This window comes from Osmerus eperlanus, chromosome 15 (genome assembly GCF_963692335.1).
Source record: "Osmerus eperlanus chromosome 15, fOsmEpe2.1, whole genome shotgun sequence".
In the NCBI taxonomy this organism is placed as follows: domain Eukaryota; kingdom Metazoa; phylum Chordata; class Actinopteri; order Osmeriformes; family Osmeridae; genus Osmerus; species Osmerus eperlanus.
The window spans coordinates 1,112,427-1,136,517 of NC_085032.1; positions in this window are offsets into that span (position 1 = coordinate 1,112,427).

Genomic DNA, 24,091 nt, shown 5'->3' on the forward strand with positions numbered 1-24,091 from the left:
GACCATCAGAAGAACCATTTGATCTAAAGTTTATATAAGGCAGGGTTTTAGGGTTGTTCTTCATCACTCTTGCGAACGATCTGTGGCTAGCACCCCCTTCGTTATGACTGATCACAAAGTACTTTGTTAATTCTTCATTTGTACAAGCTAAATACATTTATTGAAACCACCATCTCTTGACTATTCAAATTTACACAGTGCCACTAGAATTTTTCCACAACAGACCTGACTTGGCCATGGAACTCACTGACTCATAAAGGCTTATGCATTTAAGGAGTTGTGCTTTTAACTCAAGCTGAGCATACACAATGCTCTATCATTCCCTTGTCAATCAGGAAAATGCAAAATGGTAACATTTTATTGAAAACTGGAGTCCATTTACCCCATTCTTGAAACGGTACAAAACGACCATTTAAAAAATGTGTTTGCATGAGTGCACAACTTGTATATTATGTAAAAGAGTGCAATTGTCTATACATTTCGATCAGACTGGTTCCATGCAACAAAATATAGACCTAAGTGAAAATTTTAACAACAGTTATATTTGTGGTCTATCTATGGTAAGGGTGACCTTTGCATGGAATTGCCCATATGGCATGTGTACCAATATACAGTAAACAAAGCAGCAGTTTTGCCACCTGACGCTGGTTGCGCCACCTGACTTTTGCAACTAATTTGAAATTAAACAGGCTTCTACCTGGACGCCTGTTTTAGCTTTCACCATTGCTAGCAAATTAATACACATCACTTTTAAATAGAATAAAGAGTTTTATGGTAACAATTTTTTTTCCTTGTTATACATTGGTTGTACCACCTGACATGGAAAGTGTACCAGCCTACCCATGAGGTGAAAGTAGCTATTTTTATCAATATTTGAGAGAGCTCTACAAACCTTTTCACTCAATAACTCGGGTCATTTGAGGTCCTCTAGATGATGCAATATCCTGTTTACTGTTTAACCTGTTTACTTCACAATAAAGGTCCCATGTTTACGGTTGTGCCACTCTGACATTTGAGAACATACAAATGACCGGACAAAAATTCTTCAGTTATCTCAATGGCTTAAAAACTATTGGTATTTTAAAAATTTGGTTAATTAAAAAGGTTTCAAACATAAAATCATGCCAAAGTATTTTATTTTGAATTTGTTATCATTAAAATATATATTTTTAATAGTTTTCTTAGTCCCCTTATTTGCATGGACAGTTGCGCCACCTGACATTTTGGAGGTTTGAGATGCAAAAGCATAAAATTATATTTATTATTTGAATGTACTGAAATGTATTACAACTAATTAGGTTTTAAAGAGTACATTTATACATGTCATGAATTGATTACATAATTATTTTTGGAAATAATGCACTCGGACACCAAAATATGCATGTCATGTCATTGACCCATTTGAGATCTTCTGTTGAAATACTACACTACCCACAATCCTAAGCTAAACAACACTGACCAACACTGATCTCTGATTAGTCGAACTCGCGGTTACCATGGCGACGTTTACCGCCCCCGCGTCCGGCTTAAGCGATCTGAAGGTTAAAATGTTAGTTTGAGGAAAATAAATGAAATGTACATATGCCAGTGGTGCTGAAAAACTAAAGATATCGGACAACAAAATAAAAACTTCTTCAGTCTACCAAAAGTGACCTCTTTCTTTGGTTCAGCATCTGTAGAGCTAGCTAACCCTACCGGCGACAGATGTGCGCGCACCGCTCCACTGTCCACGGTGCTGAAATAACGCGGAGCCCATCGTTGTATTTATGATAAGTTGAATATGTTGTGCTTATTAAAGTTATGCATTGTGCTTATTAAAGTTATGAACTTAAAAGTGTGCTCAGGCTTAAACATTGGGTCTCACACTGGGTGTGGGAAGCAGGCGGTTCTTTGTGTTTCTATCTCTTCATTTTCAGAAACAACCTTGAAACCGGGTGGAGACGGCACCCGAGCAGGTGGGACGCGTAGGCAAGAACAACTCCCTGATGCACGAGAGAACAAGCTCAACCCTTTTTTAATACTTGTGTGTTTCAATTGCACTGTATAAATATATGCTGGGGAGGGACAGATAGCCAGTTGGACTTCGTGAACCAGCCCAAACTCTGTTGCGGGTAGGGAAACTTAGACAACCCAAGAGCTCTGTACTTGTTGATTTCCAACTGCGGCATTAAATCTGATATTATCGGACCTCTGCGACTCCAGACCACTCTTTCTAGAACACAGATTTGTGTCATTGGATACCATCATTACATATTGGAATAGACACAAAGACTTTGAATCCTTCAAATGGTGACCCCGACGCTGAAAAGAGGGAGTCCAGAGGCCGACCGACAGATCGGGAGAGAGACCCATACACCGGTACGAGGAGGCAGACGTAATCGTCAGAGGCGCCTCAACATAAAAAAAAGGTAAGCAGACACCTGTTAATTCAAAGTACTGCTATTCGGAACTGAGAACCAAATTTAGACGATTACTATGTTTCATCGTACCTAGTCAAACCAACAGTGGTGGGAAATCAACCGTTTTTGTGTATTGTCCTTGTCCAAGGGGAGGTTAGAGTCCTCTCCAGGGGTTAGAGTCCCTAAACTCGTTGTCCTTGTCCAAGGGGAGGTTAGAGTCCTCTCCAGGGGTTAGAGTCCCTAAACTCGTTGTCCTTGTCCAAGGGGAGGTTAGAGTCCTCTCCAGGGGTTAGAGTCCCTAAACTCGTTGTCTTTGTCCAAGGGGAGGTTAGAGTCCTCTCCAGGGGTTAGAGTCCCTAAACTCGTTGTCTTTGTCCAAGGGGAGGTTAGAGTCCTCTCCAGGGGTTAGAGTCCCTAAACTCGTTGTCTTTGTCCAAGGGGAGGTTAGAGTCCTCTCCAGGGGTTAGAGTCCCTGAACTCGTTGTCTTTGTCAAAGGGGAGGTTAGAGTCCTCTCCAAGGGTTAGAGTCCCTGAACACTGTCTATTTGTGTTGAGTCAGATTGAGTTGAATAAAAATAGAGAGGAGTGTGGTGTGTTTTTTCCTTTGACCAATAAGTTAAAGAAATCCCGAGGAGAGATGGAGAAAGGTGGGGGCTAAAAGAGTCCGTTACGTTGAGATCTTACAAAGGTTATTCCAGAGGATATACCCCTGGTTTATAAATTGGTTCTAATACAATTGGAAGAGTTATACTAGAGCAAACCAGCTGTGTTGGTCAAAGAATGGTTTGAGGAAATGTATGTGAAAAATTATGAGGAAGCAATTGGAAAGTTACATAAAGGATTGGTTTAGAGAGGATCATGGAAGGTTATGAAATAAAACAAGAACGTTTTGTGGATGTGAAGAGATGATTGGTTTAAACACTGATGTTTTGAAGAGGAAACTATGAATATACTTTGATGGTATATGGGATAACATTTTAAGTCAAAATAGTAAAATCTAGGGTTTTTAAGAGTTTTGATAAAGGTATTAGATATAATTTGGTTAAAAATGAGAAAGAGAACATAACTAAATGTACTTTTATTTGGAGTTGGTTAAAAATGAGAAAGAGAACATAACTAAATGTACTTTTATTTGGAGTTTAATTGTAATTTGGTTTTAAGTTTTATTTGAGTTTTATCAGAGCCTGGCACACTGTTTGGGATAAACAGTTAGGCTGTGATAATGTTGTATTAATAAATGGTATTAGTGCATGAAGAGGATTATTATAACATTCAGTTCTGAAATAATTTGGGAACACTCATCAAGTCTGTTAAATTGTGGTTATGATGGTTTGAGCTAATTGGCTCGTTTTGAACTGCAGCAAAACGAGTTATGAAGTTCTACCTATCTGACCTTTATAGAAAATATATTTGGGAAAAATGTTTGGTTAATAGCTGCATTAAGAACATTATTTGGTCTATATTTCATTTAAGAAGCATACAGATTCTGGTTTGGCATAATGAAAATTGCTTTTATCATATCTTTGATAAAAAGAGGTGTGATTTGGTAAAATAGAGAATCTAAAACAATATTGGTCTTAAACTTAACTGTTTTAAAAGACAGAAAAGGTTTTTTGGAGTGAAAGAAATTAGACTAACAGTTGATTTTCTAAAGAAGGGAACAAAGAAACAGATTGTAATTTCTAGGCATGACTAATAGGAGTTGAATATGGGGGCTCGTTATTAGATGCTGTTACATGTGTTTGCTCAACAATAAGAAAACTGAAGGCAAAATACTGCCTGGTAATTATAGATACAGTATGTTTACTATGTGAATTGAAGTCTTTCCCAGTCCTATACCAGGTGCATAACACCATTTGAATTGATTTATTGGAGATCATATGTAACACCACAACTTAAACCTTTCACATAGCATGATGAAGAGGCGAATCAAATGGTTAACCAATTTTATAAAAAAATGCTAACTAGAAAATAGATGTCTTCTGCTAAATTCTGTTCCAGGTGAAGCAGTAAACCAAAGAGTGGAGGAGTCAAACGAGGAGATTGGGTATTGATTAAAGTTATCAATGAAAGGAGGGATCTTATGAGAACTTTAAAATATCCTGTCTAATTTCTGGTTTTTCTATTTGTTTCGAATTTAGTTTATTTTATTACAATTTTAAAAGCTTGGCTAAAGTTGTATGTATGTGGTGAAGGGGGCCTGTGAGCATGTCCAGGTCTGCCGTGGATACATGGATGTCGAATGTCCACTCTGGAGTGACGGTGGGTTTTCCCCTATAACATCATTAGGGTTTTCCCACTGTGTCCAGTGTGTCCACACCACTTGGCTATAACGCTGCATAGTCTCATCATTATTGTATGTCAACATTGTGTAATCGGTAATGGGATATTTTTTGAATTTGGGTTTGTTGTCACACCCTATAAGGGTGTGAAAGGAGGGATTTATTTGAACTTTAAAAATATCCACTTTAAATCCTGAAATTGGTTCTTGATTTCAATATCTGTGTTTAATCATTGGTGTTCGACTGTTCGCATCTCATTTGACTCAGTTACTGCTTGATCATGGGAGATAAGGTGATGCTGGGACTGTAACTCTTTTCTGCTTCAGGACGAGTCAGACCGGCTGGTCTGACTACCTAACCCCTGTTCTAAGGCCCCATTCCCCTGGAGACCCTGCCCCATCTGCCCCTATGCCCCATCAGACCTAGGAGTGGTCTGGCCCCCCCCTTCCCCTTGAAGACCCTGTCCCACCTGCCCCAATACATCATCAGTTGTTCGGGGAAGCCTGTTCTACATTTATGGACAGGACCATTCAAGGTCATCGAGAGAACCTCGCACGCCCTAAGGGTGCTGGGGAAAGGAAGTACGTGGTACCACTGGAGCATGTGTTGTGCTGCTCCAGAATCCAGTCGTACGTTGCAGGAGTTAGTGGAGAAGGGCCAGTGAACCTTTTGCTATTGCTACGAATGTGAGAGTCCAGAAAAGAGGGTTACGACTAGGCCAAGAGTGATACTGCTTGACCACACTAGAATTGTACTGGACTAAGAAGGTTTCCGCTATTTTACTTAAGAGTGTGCTATATCAACATGATTGTTGCTGTATCCCATGTATCAGGTCCCTGTGTAACAGGATCATTGTCTCGGCTGAGGAGAACCCAACAAAGGGGTTCCAAATGCCGTTTCTGGGGCTGGCTGACCAGGACGAGGAGGCGGTGGTTGGTCCAGGCTATGTTGATTGATCTCTGGTGTTTTCAGAGATCAAAAGAGGGATTAAAGAATATGTTGTGCTTATTAAAGTTATGCATTGTGCTTATTAAAGTTATGAACTTAAAAGTGTGCTCAGGCTTAAACATTGGGTCTCACACTGGGTGTGGGAAGCAGGCTGTTCTTTGTGTTTCTATCTCTTCATTTTCAGAAACAACCTTGAAACCGGGTGGAGACGGCACCCGAGCAGGTGGGACGCGTAGGCAAGAACAACTCCCTGATGCACGAGAGAACAAGCTCAACCCTTTTTTAATACTTGTGTGTTTCAATTGCACTGTATAAATATATGCTGGGGAGGGACAGATAGCCAGTTGGACTTCGTGAACCAGCCCAAACTCAGTTGCGGGTAGGGAAACTTAGACAACCCCAGAGCTCTGTACTTGTTGATTTCCAACTGCTGCATTAAAGCTGATATTATCGGTGTGATGGCATTTTTTGATATAGTTACTAAGAATGTATTTTTAATAGACTGAGGTTGTGTTTAAACAAATGGATGTTGCAGTTGGTCTTAAGGTATTTATGGTGTTGGGTTATGATGCCTGATTGAGAAGCTAGGGGCACGGAGGTTGGGGGATGTTTGAGTTCTGTGGCCTAAAGGGAGATGGGTAGATGGATCAGTTGATCTAGCAGCCCTGACCTTTTGGCCGAGGAGATTGTGTCCTGTGTCCTGTTTGTGTTTCATTAAGGGTATCTTTACTGTCCTCATTTAGAGAAAGAGTCGTGACATCAAAAGACTTTGGTCACTTGACCTGGGGGGTTATATTGTCTTAACTGTCACTGAGCAGTGCTGACCAATCAACAGAGTTCAGAGGAATCATTTGATCTAAAGTTTATATAAGGCAGGGGTTTATGATTGTTCTTCATCACTCTGGCGAACGACCTGTGGCTAGCACCTCCTTCGTTATGACTGATCACAAAGTACTTTGTTAAATCATGATCTGTATAAGCAAAATAAATTGTAATAAACCCACATCTCTTGACTACTCAGATCTACACAGTGCCGCTTGAATTTCCGCCTTTACAATCGGACCTCTGCGACTCCAGACCACTCTTTCTAGAACACAGATTTGTGTCATTGGATACCATCATTACATATTGGAATAGACACAAAGACTTTGAATCCTTCAGTTCAGTGTCAGTCAGACTCTTTTTCTTCTTTGCTTTTGTTAAATAATTCAAGCTGAGGAAATGTTTGAGCTGTTTATTTTTAAGTCAGCCTTAAAGGAGTGTCCAAGGGCCCCCAGATGCTTGAGGCCGCTGCTATTAGGTTTATACTCATTCAAGGATTTTACTGACTGTATAGCCTATATAGATCAATAGCGAATACATTAAATCTGTAAGACACCACACTGAATTGTAAAAATAAAATAACATTAGTATAGCTACATCCCTTATTTAGTTGTAGCCTACACACTCTTGACATTCTCTTAAATAGGCCTAACTTTTCGGGACTTGTAGGCTGCTCTTAATGAACTGCGCTAGATTAAATTAAAAATAGCTGATTTAATAAATATACAGTAGCCTAGCCTACTACTCCAATAAATAGTTATGCTTACCTGGTCCGCTAGCCTTCTTGTTCTTGTGTCGGAGCGACCGAAGATGTTCCACAACTGTCTGACGGCGAATATATTCAATTGAGTGCTGACAGACTTTACAAAAAAGTTTTGATCCATCTTCATAAAAGTCGCCTGAAAACTCCCTGGCCCTGTCTCTTGCAGTTATTTTCGTTGATAAGTGTTTCCTTCTCAATTCTTCTAGGCTGAATCTCTGCATTTTGGCTGACGTTTGAAAAATAGAGCCGTAATATGAGGTGAGAAGTTCATTTACATTTTGCCTCAGACCAATGCGTTCTATTTTAAATTCCGCGGGTTTTCGTCGGAATTCTGCGCCCGCGTATTCCGTTTGGGCCTGCCAATGACCAACGGTTGCTACGTTACAAGAAACAAGGAACCAATTGGCCAACGCTCTTCACTGTTCCACTGTTCAAACTTCTTTCTGTTTCTACATCTTTCAATTATTAATACTTTTCAGAATGTGTTTTATTCGCCAAGAAACATCACACAGACAAGGAATTTACTGTGGCAGGAAGGTGCACACATTAAACATATAAGAAGTGTACAAGTCTAACTAATATTAAGGGGCTAAAAATGTAAAAGGGTTAGAATGAAATAAAATATAAAATGGCTCTAACATAACGATTTAACATTTATGAAATTAATAAGATACCCTTTTCATCACTCTGTTTTCTCCTTTTTCAACTTTGAGAAAATATTGCAATGCATAACAATGACCGATATACTTTTAACACTGTCTCACCATTTTGGTTTCAAAGCAACACTTTTTTTCACCTTCATACTGCTGACATACTTTTTTGTCTGCTATGATATTGATAACTGTTATGCAATATACTCTTCATCACTATATTTGCTAATTTTTCTAACTTCAAACTGTTGTCTGTTTCTCAGTCTTTCATTCTTTAATACTTTTAATGCTTAAAAATGTATGAAAGTCAATAAGATACTCTTTTCATCACTGTTTTTTCTCAATTTTCAACAGTAAGAAAATATCGCAATGCATAACAATGACAGATATACTTTTAACACTTTTTCTCACCATTTTGTTTTTAAAGCCATACCTCTTAAAATTTTTGTAAAACCTTCTTCACTATTCAAGCCATCAAAACAATCGTTTCAACTGCTTTCAGCAAACACACATTTTCTTCAGGAAATGTACCTTTCTAGTTATTATTGTTTATTTTCGCGCCCCTAAGGATCCCTCAATATTTGGACTACATACACAATGGCGGTGTCAAAAGGTTTGTCTTGGTAGCGATTGCATTGGTTGTATTTTTATTTACGTTCTGTTGTATGGTTTAAGTTCAAATTACGTTTTTGTGGCGAAAAGTGAAGCGAACGGTGGCTAACTTGCTAGCCACAGTCACTGACGTTACTAACGTCACGAAAACACGCGTGACTACCTGTAGCAGAACATTTGTTTCGCATCTGTTAACTTGGGGGATAGCTAGGCTAACTATTAGTGATGTGTCGTTCGTGAACGATTCGTTCATTTTGAACGAATCCTTACAAGGACTCGGGAGTAACGAGTCCTCTCAAAGAGTGATTCGTTCATTTTCTCGTGGCCGCGCTTCGGGACTGTTGCATAGGCTCGTCCAAGTAAACAGAAATGATTAGTTCATCTCCCGACTCGGTCTTCGGGTACGAGTCTTTGGATCATTTTTCACGTGACCTGCATAGGCTCTGTACTGGTAGCTCAAGGAAACAAACGATTCGTTCATTTCCCGACTCGGTCTTTCTACGAGTCTTTGGATCCTTTTTTCACGTGACTCTCATTGTATTTTTTAGTAGAGGAAACCTAATTCCCTCATTCCCTCATTTCCTTTCGCGTGGCCGCTGTTTTAGTAAGATGTGAATGATATTCGCTCAAGTCATCATACTGACTGGTTTTGTTATTTTCACTTTACATTTACACTTACAGTTTAGTACAGTGTAATTGTTTGCAGTGATAATTAAATGCTAGTGTGATAATAAATGACCAAATCATACAAACTGTCATGATACATTATTTTAATGCAGGAATTTCTTTTAAAATAGATTCAAAAAAAGATTTGTTCATTTTACTGAACGAGATTCAAAGAACCGAATCAGTAAAATGATCCAAACTTCCCATCACTACTAACTATAGACCTTTTTTGGAACATAAACAATAACAGATCAGTTTAGAACGCAAGGCCCTGAACTACATCCGGCTAGCGCGTTTCCTACATTATCGCTAGCTACTTTACCATCGAGTTAACATGACTAGCGCATATTACCATCAATTAACTGGCTGTAGATAGCAGCGATACATCGAATAGTGTCCCCTAACCGACCCACTGGATCAGAACGTTATTTATTTTAGGCTATAATTTATTTTAGGCTGATCTGAAATTGATAGCCTAAGGTACAGCTAGACCTAATCTATCCAGATGTCTACCACTATTTCAAATAGTAGCTACATTAGCCTACCAAATAGTATTTGGTAGAGTGCGTTTACAGTCAGTAAAGAGGTTATTGGAGCCTATAAAAGTCTGATGCCTACAACTATTTTTTTAATGGGAGTCAACAAACAATGTACAGATTAAGACATGACGGCTTAAAAAGACCTACTAGTAGACCAGCTGTGATGCCTGCATACTAAAAGCAACAGTCGGGGAGGTGTGCAGCATAGGCTATATCTGCTGGTTACTTGTTGAATAACTGCTGTGAAATTGTAGTAATTAATAAACGCACCAAATGTTCAATATGATCTGCTGTTTTTACATCAACCACCTGTCATTTCTGAACCCAGTGTATGGTCGAGGGTTAAAAAAAATAGGTGGATATGAGAGTTACCCATAGCCTAGGACTACGCATGCAGTGTCAGATCCACAACCGAGTTATCTCTACTGAAGTATATTTATTGTTCAGGTGGATCCCTTGCCTGTTGCGCAAATTCATTTCAGTAACCTAAGAAAAGACACATCGCCACTGATGCTAGGCATGATTGGAAATTCCCTTCCATGACAAGTTATACACCCCAAACCACCTTTTTAAAGCACTAACCCAGATAGCAAACTTCATTGAAACTACGCTGAATCCGCTTTCAACGCTAATTTCATTGAAACAAGTAGCTAGCCTAGTAAGCCTACAAGTCTCGGCACCACAATGGTAGCTCGGTGAGCTTTAATTAAATAGTTGCTTTCCGTGTCACTGTCTGTCTTTAATTTACCTTATTTTCACACATTATTGAGCATTATTGAGACGTTTTTATACAACGAATACCATAATATGTAGCATGTTGAAAGTGTTTATGTAGTCTTGGCTCTTCCTCTTGTGTTTAGTAGAGACTTAAAATCAACACTGGCTGACCCTGAATGGGGTAGCCCTTGCAAGTGATCCCCAAAAACCCTGTAAAAAGTCATACACAACATCCGAGTTGGACTGTTTTTAAACAGCTGATGCTATAATGTGTTCCAGGTAGAGGGTGTAAGTTGTCTTGTGTCTACCTCTTGTTGAGTGTACTGTAGACTGAGCTGGCTGGTGATGGGACCCTGAACTGACTGGAGATGGTAGACTGAGCTGGCTGGTGATGGGACCCTGAGCTGACAGGAGATGGTTGCAAAACCATACTCCTGTTGTCTCTGAACAACAAAATCCCCAGATTGTACCTGTACACTGTAAAATGTTACCAGAATTTAACAATATTTAACTGCAATATTTCACAATAAATCATCGTATTATAACTTTACAGGCTTTAACTGCAATAATCCCAATATCATGTTGTAATGTAGAATTTACTGTGAAATCAATGTAGACACAGTAAGTTACTGTGAAAGAAACGATACCGGGATTTCACAGCATTTTGTTGGGTTATTTCACAGTAAAATACTCTTTTCAAATCATCCTTTGAGATAATCCAGTACATTACTGTAAAACTTGAATTGCACTTGAACTTCGCTGCATTGTGGGATCAAGAAGAAACAGGTGGATACAGCACACGATAGAAGAGCTCGAAGGTACACTCACAGAAATGGCATAGTTTATTACATCTATTTGATTTTATTTAAAGTAATTTTCTCAAAATGTATTCATAAAAAATCCTTAGAATGAACATAAGTCTATTAATTCTTAAATATATTAAACAATCAATTAAAATATACTATAATGTTTTAAATATGACTAGTTGTGAAACAAGCAAGATTCAAAACTCGTATGAGATTGGTTTACATGCAATTTTCAGGAAGTGAAATAATTTTGAAGTGGAAATGACGTCAGTTTTCGCGCTTTCTCAACCTTTTCTCTTTTCTATGGTGTGAAATTAGTGCCAGGAGAGCGAGCTCTGTAAAAACGATTTGTAACTTGTAAAAAAGATTTGTGTCTCTGTAGAAAATGATTTGTGTACTTGCAAAAAAAAGTTTTGTGTCTCCGTAGAAGAAGGCAAGATTTGTGTACTTGCATAAAAGATTTGTAACTTGCAAAAAAGATTTGTGTACTTGCAAAAAAAAGTTTTGTGTCTCCGTAGAAGAAGGCAAGATTTGTGTACTTGCAAAAAAGATTTGTAACTTGCAAAAAAGATTTGTGTACTTGTAAAAAAAAGTTTTGTGTCTCCGTAGAAGAAAAATATTTGTGTACTTGTAAAAAAAAGTTTTGTGTCTCCGTAGAAGAAAAATATTTGTGTACTTGTAAAAAAAAGTTTTGTGTCTCCGTAGAAGAAAAAGATTTGTGTACTTGTAAAAAAAAAAGTTTTGTGTCTACGTAGAAGAAGGCGGGAACAATGCTCCCAAAACCATCTAAGCCAATTAAATATAGCCATTTCTGTGTCTAGTATCATTGGACATTTTCGTCTGTCTATCACTCAAAGAACGTCAGCGAATAAGAACAAAACTAGAATGCTGATGATTTCAATGACGAGTCATTTGGTAAGTAGTTCAAAATATCCATGGGCATGTACCTTTAATGCAACATTTAAAGATTATTCGGTTAGCACACTCTTAACAGTATAAATTAATGGATAAGAGTCGTAGTAAGTTGAATAGTTTTTTTATGTAAATATGTATACGGATATTTAATTAGACGACCAGTCATCAAACCTAGCATTAGTTGGACAATGTGCAGCTAAATTGCAGCCGGTAAGCATCATACTAAGTGTTCACAACTTTACATTTTTTAATGTTGGTGTATTCGCCATGCTAAACTAAACATGAGCTGGACACACTGGATAGATCTCAAATGTTGGCTGGGAAAGTTAAGCGCATAAATAAAAAAGATATGGATCTTTCACTCTAGAGTGTATTATTTACTGCCAGCTTTCATTTTGAATGAAAACCACTAACTATATTGAGTGATTTCGCGGCAGTTCCCTGCCATTTAGCTGCACATTGTCCAACTAATGCTAGGTTTAATGACTGGTCGTCTAATTAAATATCCGAATACATATTTACATTAAAAAACTATTCAACTTACTACGACTCTTATCCATTAATTTATACTGTTAAGAGTGTGCTAACCGAATAATCTTTAAATGTTGCATTAAAGATACATGCCCATGGATATTTTGAACTACTTACCAAATGACTCGCCATTGAAATCATCAGCATTCTAGTTTTGTTCTTATTCGCTGACGTTCTTTGTGTGATAGACAGACGAAAATGTCCAATGATACTAGACACAGAAATGGCTATATTTGATCGGCTTAGATGGTTTTGGGAGCATTGTTCCCGCCTTCTTCTACGGAGACACAAAACTTTTTTTTACAAGTACACAAATCTTTTTCTTCCACGGAGACACAAAACTTTTTTTTACAAGTACACAAATCTTTTTCTTCTACGGAGACACAAAACTTTTTTTTACAAGTACACAAATCTTTTTCTTCTACGGAGACACAAAACTTTTTTTTACAAGTACACAAATCTTTTTTGCAAGTTACAAATCTTTTTTGCAAGTACACAAATCTTGCCTTCTTCTACGGAGACACAAAACTTTTTTTTGCAAGTACACAAATCTTTTTTGCAAGTTACAAATCTTTTATGCAAGTACACAAATCTTTCCTTCTTCTACGGAGACACAACTTTTTTTTGCGAGTACACGAATCATTTTCTACAGAGACACAAATCTTTTTTGCAAGTTACAAATCGTTTTTACAGAGCTCGCTCTCCTGGCACTAATTTCACGCCATACTTTTCCACCATTTCACCTCGGTGCTGCCTGCCAGGATCGTGACTTTTGATCTGTAACGGAAAACTATCTGCAGTCATACAATTTAGCTGCTAGTAATCTCTGTGCGTACTTATGTTTTACTTGTGCAGTTAATACCGTACTTCACTGATTTGAATAATCAAATCCAGTAAATCCGTCATTGCAAACATTTTCGTCTAGTTTGATGGCTAGCTAAGTCTCACATGGTCGATGCTTCAGCTAGGGTGGCTAATTTGCGGCTGGCGTCAGTGAAATAGGAACATCGAGTATGTTGCCTCAGCTAAAGATTCGTAGCAAGTACTGTTCAAATTATACATACAAATTTGTAGGTTTTTGTCAGCTCCAAATTTAGGATGAACTATTAGCTAACTGCTGTGGGTCAGCGCGAATGCTATTTTTATAGGTAAGTATTAACATTGGAGTGAAGTAGTGTTGCACAGTAAACCTGTACTAAAAATAGACACTCTTACATAGCTTCAGTGTCCCTGTGCATACATAGGAGACAATCACTGCAAAAGAGCTGCAGTTTCGGTGCAGACAGGAGAACCTAGCAGAACGCCATCTCTGTAGCACTCCATCCAGTCCAGAACCCGGGGTCCTGAAGTCTCGACTCTTACGATACTCAAACGATGCGATGTTAATATACCTCTCTGATCTAACAAGTCTGGCTAACTGTCGTGACCTCTCAGGTGGGCAATGGCTGCGAAGGAGAGCTAGAGAGATGGTTGTTCTGCTAGGTTCTCCTGTCTCTGCACAGGAACTGCAGATCTTTTGCAGTGATCGTTAATGAGCCTAATGACGAATCACGGTCAGAATTATGATGGCCCATGCTACACCCCCTACAATGGAAGCCAATTCCAGGTTGATGGTAAACAATATAAAACAGTACATGGGAAGACCGAAAGTTAAATTGTTGAATTTAATAGTGAATTTAATACTTGTTATCATTATTAAAAAGTTAAAATGAGTTTTGTCTTTGTTGTCTTTGTTCTTGCTTTGACTTTTAATTTAGCAAATCCAAAGCATGTTTGTGTGGTAAAATCACAGTTAACAAGTCAAATTTGCATTACTTTTACAGTAAAAAACATAGAAATACAGACAATCAATGTAATTTATATACAGCAAGACGATGTAATTCCACAACTACATACTGCTATATCACAGTAATCCAATGGCATGACAACTGTGAAGTTACAATATACCGCTGTAGTTGTATTGCATTTTACTGTGAAATGTTTACAGTTCATTATTGTGAAACGTGCAATACATTACTGTGAAATATTTATAATAAATTACTGTCAAATTACTGTGAAAGTAATGCAACTAGTAGCCAGTAATTTACTGTAAAGTTACAGTGAAACATTTTACAGTGTAGGTATATGCAAAATGTGTATCCTCCATACTGTTCATCTCCAGCCAGTAAGAAGAAAGGCATCTTGCATAGTTTACCTTATTGTATGAAAAAAAAACATGGGAGCAGACACTCGGACGACTAGAGGGGCATGGTATTCCACATCAGATTATAGGTCTTCTTTGTCCTGCCCATCCTCTCGTCTGCCCTGCCCGTCCTGTCTGTGCTTTTAATAAACATGCAATGTCTGTCAAGTAATTTTCAAATAAAATGTGGTGCACTTAGATTGTAACAGCTAAATTGATTTTGCAGTAGGTTATTTGTATACACTGACCCCACTGTACATCTTGCCATACAGAAAACCTTCTCCAGAGCTGCATTTTCACTCTTACGTGCTTTAGCTATATTTGTTGTGTTGGTGAAGTTACTGTAACACCCCTGTGAAAACCAGGATTACCTAGCACAGTGGTTCCCAACCCTGGTCCTCAGGGCACCCCTGTCCTGCATGTTTTAGATGTTTCCCTGCTCCAACACACCTGATTCAAATGACTGGTCGTAAGCAGGCTTCTGCAGAGCTGTCAATATGTATTGATAAGTGTTACTGATGTGGTATACCTACTCTTGGCTAATTATAATTACGTATGTCATTGATTCATGTCATTATTATATGTTTAGGCAACACACACATAAAACAATACTGTACATTTATTTGAACAATGTTATGCACATGTCATTATCACTAAACTGTTAACTTGCTCTGATGACTAATAGCAGCGCAATAATATAACAAATATGCTGGTTTAAGTGGAATATTGCAATGTTTCTTTAGAGAATACCTGAATTAGCCATTTGTTTTACTTTTCTCCATACATTTGAAGCAGTGGCTATTTCTTGAAGACTGCAAGGGAAGCTCAGTGTCCCCTAAAATTTCAAAAAGTTAATGGTCAAATATTTACTAATGTGTTAACATTTTAAATGCGTTAGAACACGTTCATATCGAAGACGAGTTCTTTCAGAATCAGCTACATATATTAGCAGGTCGACTGACTGATTTCCTTCTCATACATTCCCGTAGCGTCTGTGGAAGAAATTGCGATTTCCGGTGTGCTTACATTATTCACTAATCAATATAACTAGTCATTGGATACTAGTTAGTATGTTCTCATGTAAGATTGCTATTAATAAGAGTAGATTGTGTCTATGTGTCAGGGTTAATAGATGTTCGTGATTAGGAGAAAGTACTGGGTAAACGTCCTTTGTCATGACTACAAGGAGAGCGCCAACTATGATCTCTCTAGTCTGAGTGGTCATGTGTTGGGAGCTGTGAATCTCTTCCTCTGAGACTGTTGTAACGTCATTACTGCCTGACTGTCATTATCTATGTTTACATTCCTGTGCCCTATAAAAGATGGTCCTCCGGCTTTCAGAGCTGAAAGAGACATGATTGAGACCTAAGCCTGGTGTTGTGTTGTCATTTATTGTCAGAGGTCTGGTTTTCTCTCCCAATCTGCAGATTGATAAATACTTATTAAAATCCAGAACTCAACTGAACTTAGTCACTCTGTTTATGAAGAGACGGACAAAACACTTTCTCCATCAATTGGCGTTGTCGAGCAGCAGGATTGCAGAACCAGATCCAGGAGAGACCCACGGCAGCACCAGTATAAAGCAGAACCCGTGGTGCACAAAACTAAATAGTAAGGGGATCCTTTTCCAAAACCCCATTCACGGACTGCTTTATGCTTGGTGCGCCTGCTGTCCCTCTGCGATGCTGGTAACGTAAACAATTTAAGAACCTTTAATTGTGACGTTCAGTTGGGAGCCTGGTCTTAGCAGACCAGAGTCTGCTAGGCCTCAACAGGAGGTAGATAATATTAGAGTTTTGGTTTAGTAAATTTGGGTCATTAATTGACTTGCTATTTTTACTTTGTCTAGGTCAGAGTTGGCAAACTCTGACAGCGTACAAGAACTCTGGTCGTGTGAAGTACTGAAAAGTATGTAAAACAATCTGTGTTCTTGATCTGAGGCAAAGGATCTGTTAAGAGAATACGTCCCATACTCTTGATCTGGGGAAAAGGATCTGATAACAGAGAGTATGGTTTTACAGATGCAGACCAGGGGTGAACCAAACAAGGAAAGGTATGTGTTTCTTTTAAAATGCATGTTTACAGCTGAAAACTTTAGTTGAACAGAGATCTTATGTTGGTTTGAATTGTATTAAGTTGAATTGTAACTGTATTAAGTTTTGTTTTGGGATTTTCTCTTTTGAATAGAGATCTTAGTGGGACTTTAATTTTGGTTTGAATTGTAACTGTTTAAGTTTTGTGTTGGGCTTTTTCTCTTTTGAACAGAGATCTTATTGGGACTTTTATTTTGGTTTGAATTGTAACTGTATTAAGTTTTGTTTTGGGCTTTTCTTAAGACCAAGCACAGTAGGTGGGCGGTCATAATGTATCAGGGTCAAAGGCTTTATGCGAGAGACCAACTTATAAGGGTAAAGTGGTTTTAAACAAGTTAGGGATACTTTGACAATGTAAAGGGGCAGTTAGGCTTTTAACTGACAAGCTTGGCATTTAATGATCAGCGAGGGACACAATCAAATACTAAGGGAAAGATATAGACTGTCAGTTTATGAATGAACTTGTCTCTTTTAAGCACGAAGTGTGGTTATTTTGTTACTTATGAGGTAACGGAGTTGAGGAAATTATTGTATGCGCGTTCCCAAAGAGTTGGGTCTATGTAGGCGCGTCCCATGATCGAGCGCCGGAGGGCGAGGATAGTTTGGCTTGAAAAAGGCCATATTTGTAGTTCACTACCACATGATAGTGTAGGTATTTTATTCTTCAATATTATGACCGTTTTACAGTGCTATGAGATTGTGCGACTGTTTTATAGTGCTATGTGATTTTGTGACTATATTCTAAAGTGCAGTGTGATTCTTGCTGCAGTAAATCATAAGAGTTGGCTACATAGCCTATCGTTATGAGATTTTTTACAGATACTTTGTATTCAGATACATTGTAATTCATTATGGGTAATCTAGCTTCCAGTACAGGAGCGATAGAGACGTTGTTAGTCCAGCCCGATATATGATTTGATTTACATGGAATTCAAGCAGTGTCAAGCATTGAGAGAAGGCATGCGTGGATTAATCATGACCCGAGACATTGTTTTCCGCTGGAGGGAACGTTTGATGTAAAAAAATATAGGAGAGTTTAAAAGCGGTTTTGAAAGACAAGGAAACAAGTCGGACGTGTAAACAATTTGTCAGCTGGCCAATGTGTATGATATGGTTAACTGAAGCTACGAGACGACGTGGCATTGTCTATCTTGAGAAAATACAGTCAGATCAAGCTAAAACTGATTCTGATAGAGAAGCAAGAAATGACCCGGAGCGTCTTGAGACAGAGAAAAGATGATCAGACTGAACAAAGTCATAAAGTGAGGGAACTCAAGACATTGCTCGAACATGTTAACATGAAGTTGCTTGAACAGACTAACAGTGCCAAAACTAATTGTGAGAAGTCAGTATTGTGAAACAGGCTGATGGTAGTGCTAATTCTCAAGGGAAACAAGAGAGTCTACCAAAGATTTGTAGCCTATTTACCTACGATGAAGATGATGTTGTTGCTATAGCTGTGGCCATGCAGAGGAGAGCCAGAGCCAGGGAAAATTCATTATTAGGGGAAGCAGCGGGTCAGGTGCAGCCAGAACAGAACCTACAAGAGAAGGTTCATATCACAGCAAAAAATGATGGGTGAGGTTAATCAGGAAGGCTTGTCAGTTGAACCCCCAGGTATCAATGAACCCTATGTGTGCATATCCAGGTCCTGATGTATGACAGCCTATGTCCCTTTATCGCCCATGGTCAGTGACTGAGCTGAGCAAGCTAGGAAAGGGATTTCCTGACATGAGAGAACTCAGCAACATTTCTAAGAGATTTGCAAATAGCTATCAATGCCAACATACCTACCTTTATTGATTTGAATCGAGGCTTATTTGAATTAAGGCTTAGAGGGTGAACTCCAGACCGGTATGTTGAGAAAACTTAAAGCATAGATTTCTGATGGTGTTTAATGGCAGTAATACTGGAGGGGTGTTGCTTGACTGGAGCAAAGTGTATGATCGCAAACAGAAAAGATGAGGATCCTACAGATGATCTGGAAAGACTTACTAGGATTTTTTGTTGTTGAAAAAACCCAAAAAAACATTCTGGTTTTACAGCAGCTGCATCCCCATGCCACTTTGTCATGTGTTCATATGTGGATTGCTTCCTGAACTCCAGGTAGAAGTTAACCTCTTAAGCCTCCTGTTAAATGTGCCTAAAAACGCCTAAACAGCATACCCAAAGTAAATTGGAAGCTGTTCTTGAACCATTTGGAGTACATGCATGTAAATGATCTCTTTTGAAAGCTGACACTCTGAAGTTATGTCCCCTGTTGTCAGGACCCCTGTCAGTCCTTCTAGTGTTGAGTAATAGAAGCTTGAACACAAGGAAAGTGAAAATTTCTATTTCCGCCTAGATTTTGTTTTGAAAACAGAGGCCTGAATAGGCCTAGAGGTGGTAGGTATTATCTGGAAGACTAAATTGGACCACAGGTTGAAGCCTTACCCAATTCAAATCAAAAGTCAAACATAATACCACAATATATTCATATTTGACACATGTTTTTATAAGAGTACATCCAGGAATTTTCTAAAAGGGTCTTTTGGAGACTCCAAAATGACCCTTTGTAACCAAGGTCAAGGTCAAATAAAAAGGTATTATTTTTCATAATTGTTATCTCTGGCCCATCTCTGGTACTTAGAAATATCATATATAATAGCTAAATCCCTAATTAGTAATACTGAAACAAAAAAACTGAAGCATGAACACATTGGAGTGCTTTATCTGATTCCAAGGATTGGCGCACAAAGAACACTGATTCTGTCAACCATATTGCGCAATCGACTGTTATTTTGAAGGCTCCACAGACGCATACAAATGAGGTATTGGCATTTTCAGCTAGCTGTCAGCTACAAGGCTAACGAGCTAATTTCAGAGCCAGTCGAAGCCAGTTCGAGAAATTTGTTTAGAACGAGTGTGGGGGGGGGGTGTGGGGGGGGGGGGGTGTGTGGGGGGGGGGGCGGGGGGGGGGGGGCAGGACGCACAGACCTAGTTGGCTTTAGAGGGCTGTCAACGGGGCATGGAAGCTCCTATTGGGTCGAACAAGGTGTCAATCAAAAGGGGAGGGTTCAACGGACATTTTGAGACCTTCATTTTGTAAATACTCCGTTGATAAATCGGAGAAAATAACACTTTTATGTGAACAAGTTGTTTCTTCCGTCGGCTAACTTGCATAATGAAACAAAGGATAATGGCTATTCATGAACGTAAAACATTGTATTTGGACGAATTACTTTAAATGGTTAGATACTTTGAACCCTTGGGACTTACGCAGATCAAGTTTTGATGGCATGATTTGCACACCTGGACCTATTTGAACAACTTAGGGTGAGTACAACTTTTTTCTTTGGCATTGTTGAAGGAATGTTCACCGGAAAAAGACGTTGACTTTGCTTGCTATTGCGACTTGATCTTGAATTGGTTTATTTCAATGGAAGCACAAGAATCGTAGCTTTCCAACGATGTATAACATGTGTAGCGTCTAAAAAATATATTTTTTAGAATTTAGTGCGTCGTAACTGAGGAAGGGGGAGGCAGCATTTTTGTCTCTCGGGCGAAACAGGAGCGTTAAGAAACAGGTTCTAAATTGTTAGAACAAAACTGTTGATATGATTATGGATTATGTCAAACATAATTGTACATTGATGCAGGAGAATGCAGGAAAGAAAGTTGAGAAATTAATGACATTGCAAATGAATGTCTTACGGAGAATAATAATATGTAAATCTTTTAACAAAAACAAAAGGTTCAAATCCTTGAAGTTAGAGTCCTCTAAAAAAAATAGGGTTAGAGTCCTGAGGTTAGAGTCCTCTAAAGTAAAGAAAAAAATTGGTTCAAATCCTTGAGGTTAGAGTCCTCTAAAAAAAAATAAAAAAATAATAATAATCAAGAATAGGGGAGGCAGAGAGATTCTCTTTTTCAAGTAAGACCCAGAGCTACTAGGTTAGCCAGTTCAACAGTATACAGTACCCAAATCAATGAGATGATAGTGGTAGTTTCTGGGGTTCCTGTGGACACAACTGTCAGTTAGCTCTTATGGGTGGATAGATGAAAGACATACATGTTCATCTTTGAAAGATGAACATGTATGTCTTTCAACTATGTAAAAGTAAGTAACAAGTAAATCTGTTGGAAAGGAATTTGTTGTGCAAACTGAACCAAAATGAAATCCACTACTGACTTTTTTCTTATCTATTCCTTAGGATAAAGAATACTTGGCCTAGCAATCCCATACACATCCCCCAGCAGTGGAATGCAGAGATTTTAGCGACCGCAGATGTGGCCTTGCTAGAAGCTGGGCCTGAGCTACTGTGGTCCACACACGCTAATCATATTGGGCGCATTAAGAATGCTACCCCAGTTGTTATCATTGTTTGTAGTACGACTCTTGAGAACCGTAGGGAAAGGTATTGTCCCAGTTATTGATGCTTTGTTGAAACAAGGAGTTATAGGTAGACTTAAGGTCAATTTGATCCTTTAAAGATCCTGTAAAGTAAATTCCATGTTTTGCTTCTAAGTACATTATATACGTGTGAAATGAGTTCCTGAAAGCATGTGCAAAACGCTAAAACTTTGTCACACTGAAATGTGGAGTTTCTCTTCCGTTTTCAGATCAGGTTTTAATGGGCGGAGCCAAAAGATGACCTATCTACATCATTTCGCCCTATCTACGTCAGATCACTGAATGGCTCCTCCTGCTGTACTGTTATTGTAGCCTACATCTGCTAGCTAGCTAGCTTCAGGATGTCTCCCACCACCCGCAACTGCATCTTCCCTGGATGCAAGAACTCCAGCTGCGCTGCAACGCCATTTAAGTTCCCTATTGATAATGAAAGGAAAAATAGGTGGATAGATTTTGTGAAGAGCCACGCTCATGGAAAGCTTCGGATAAACTCCAACAGCCGCCTCTGCAGTGACCATTTCACGGCGGACAGTTTTAACATGGACCAGAGACAGATGGGGTTCACCAACACACGGCTTCTCTTGCAGCGCAGAGCCGTACCGAGCATCGCCCCTCCGGCCGTTCATCCTCCGGTCGCACCTGGACCATACACCGCCGCCAGCAGTTCATCACTCAGTTCTGTGTGCTTGTTATAATAATACTAGATATCTTTTCCAGAGGTATCTCTGCTATGAGTTAGTGCAAACCGCTAAATTGATATTAGGCTACTCGGTGTAGAATGATAGTATTTTGGTGAAATGGTAGCTAATGTGTCAGAAGTAGCCTAGTTGGAGAGCTCACTGTCTGCTGTCTCTGGTGTCCATTTTTACTGTTACAGCTCAGGGGAACATTTCATTTATATGCATCTGTATGTTTCACTCATTGAACAAATAAATTCTAATTCTATACGGTTTTGTTCGGCTTGACATTGCGTCCATTATCTGGATCGAAGGTAGGCACTAGGCAGCGAGGGGCGGAGCTTCAGCTCCTTCAGGCGACACGCCCCCCCAGTCTCAAGCAGAGAAGACTGATGATTTTTTCACGATTTCAAAGCCTAATTTAACATACTTGTCAGTGTTATTTTTTCATTCGAATTTGGATGGGTAGTTAATAACACAATATTCTGTGGTGTGGCGAACTTAAAACTCGTTTCCAGGTCCACTTTACAGGATCTTTAAGGCTAATAAAATACTTGGAAGTTTATTATGGGTTTATAAGCAGGTAATGCCTGTGTTATACATCCTGTTGTGCCTAACCCTGTTACGATACTTAGCAAGTAACTCTGTTACTTTCTAGCTCTGTGAATTACTATTGTTTTCTTTCTTTCTGTTCCCATTGCAGAAGAGAGCCAGTATCTGTTTGCATTCACGTTTCGCCAGGTCCACTATACATTTCAGTTCTACCACAGGGGTACACCGAATCACCTACGTTGTTTAGTCAAGCATTACGAGAGGACCTCCAGGATGTCACCTTAGCAGCCAGCTCTACTCTGGTGCAGTATATTAATGACCTTTTTGATATGTTCTAAGAATCTTGCCTCCTGCCAACAGGACACTATTGCTGTGCTACAGGCACTGGCTGAGAAGGGCCACAAGGCCTCAAAGGCAAAACTGCAGTTATGGTCTTAGGAGGTCAAGTATCTGGGCCATACACTCAAAGGTACAGAGCATCTATTGACGCCTGATAGAGGCCATCCGATGGATAGCCTCCACAAGCCTAGAACACCAAAACAACTCAAGTCTTTTTCTAGGTTCAGCCGGGTATTGTCGTTAGTAGATCTTTGATTATGCTGTGTTGGCTAGACCTCTCCTTGATTTAAGGAAGGAGACTGATACTCATTTATTGTGGAAAACTGAAGCTGATAAATCATTTATATCTCTCAAGCAGGCCTGGGCCCAGGCGCCAGCTCTCGGTCTGCCAGACTACACCAGGGTGTACTGACCCAGCAGTATGGTAATCTTAAGAGGCCTATTGCCTATGTGAGTTCTTCTTTAGATACTGTGGCAGCAGGTTTCCCCCCGTGCAACATGTGTGGAAGCAACTTCAGATATAGTGCTGGGGTCGCCCTTGGCAGTGATGGTTCCTCATGCAGTAAGTGCTTTTCTGTTACGCACCAAAACTCAACACCTGTCAGCCACTAGAGCTACAACGTATGAACTGTAATTGTTGACTCAAAGTAACATTACAATTCATAGATGCTCCCCATTGAATCCAGCTTCATTGTTGCCCACTCCTGATGATGGTGAACCACATGACTGTGAGATGGTTGTCGATAAAGTGCTAACACCCAGACCTGATATGTTTGACAAACCTATGGATAATTCTGAACTTGTGTTGTACGTAGATGGATCTTTGTCCCGAGCATGGGATGGCTCTCTAAACTCGGGATATGCGGTCTGCACGGACAGTGAGACATTCAAATCTGGTAAACTGTCTCCACAATGCACTGCACAGCAGGCAGAGTTTTGCTTTGACAAGGGCATGTTGTTTGGCAGAAGGCAAGGTCGTAAATATTCACACTGAATCAACGTATGGATTTGGAGTTACTTACGATTTTGGTGCCATATGGCGAGAAAGACGTTTCATTAACTCCTCAGGTGGAGCAATCAAGAATGGAAAGATGATAATTTGTTGTCTGCAATACTACTACAGAGAAAGCTAGCTATTGTTACTAAGTGTGAGGCTCATACTAACAATACAGATGATGTTTCAAGAGGAAATGCTAGAGCTGATTTAG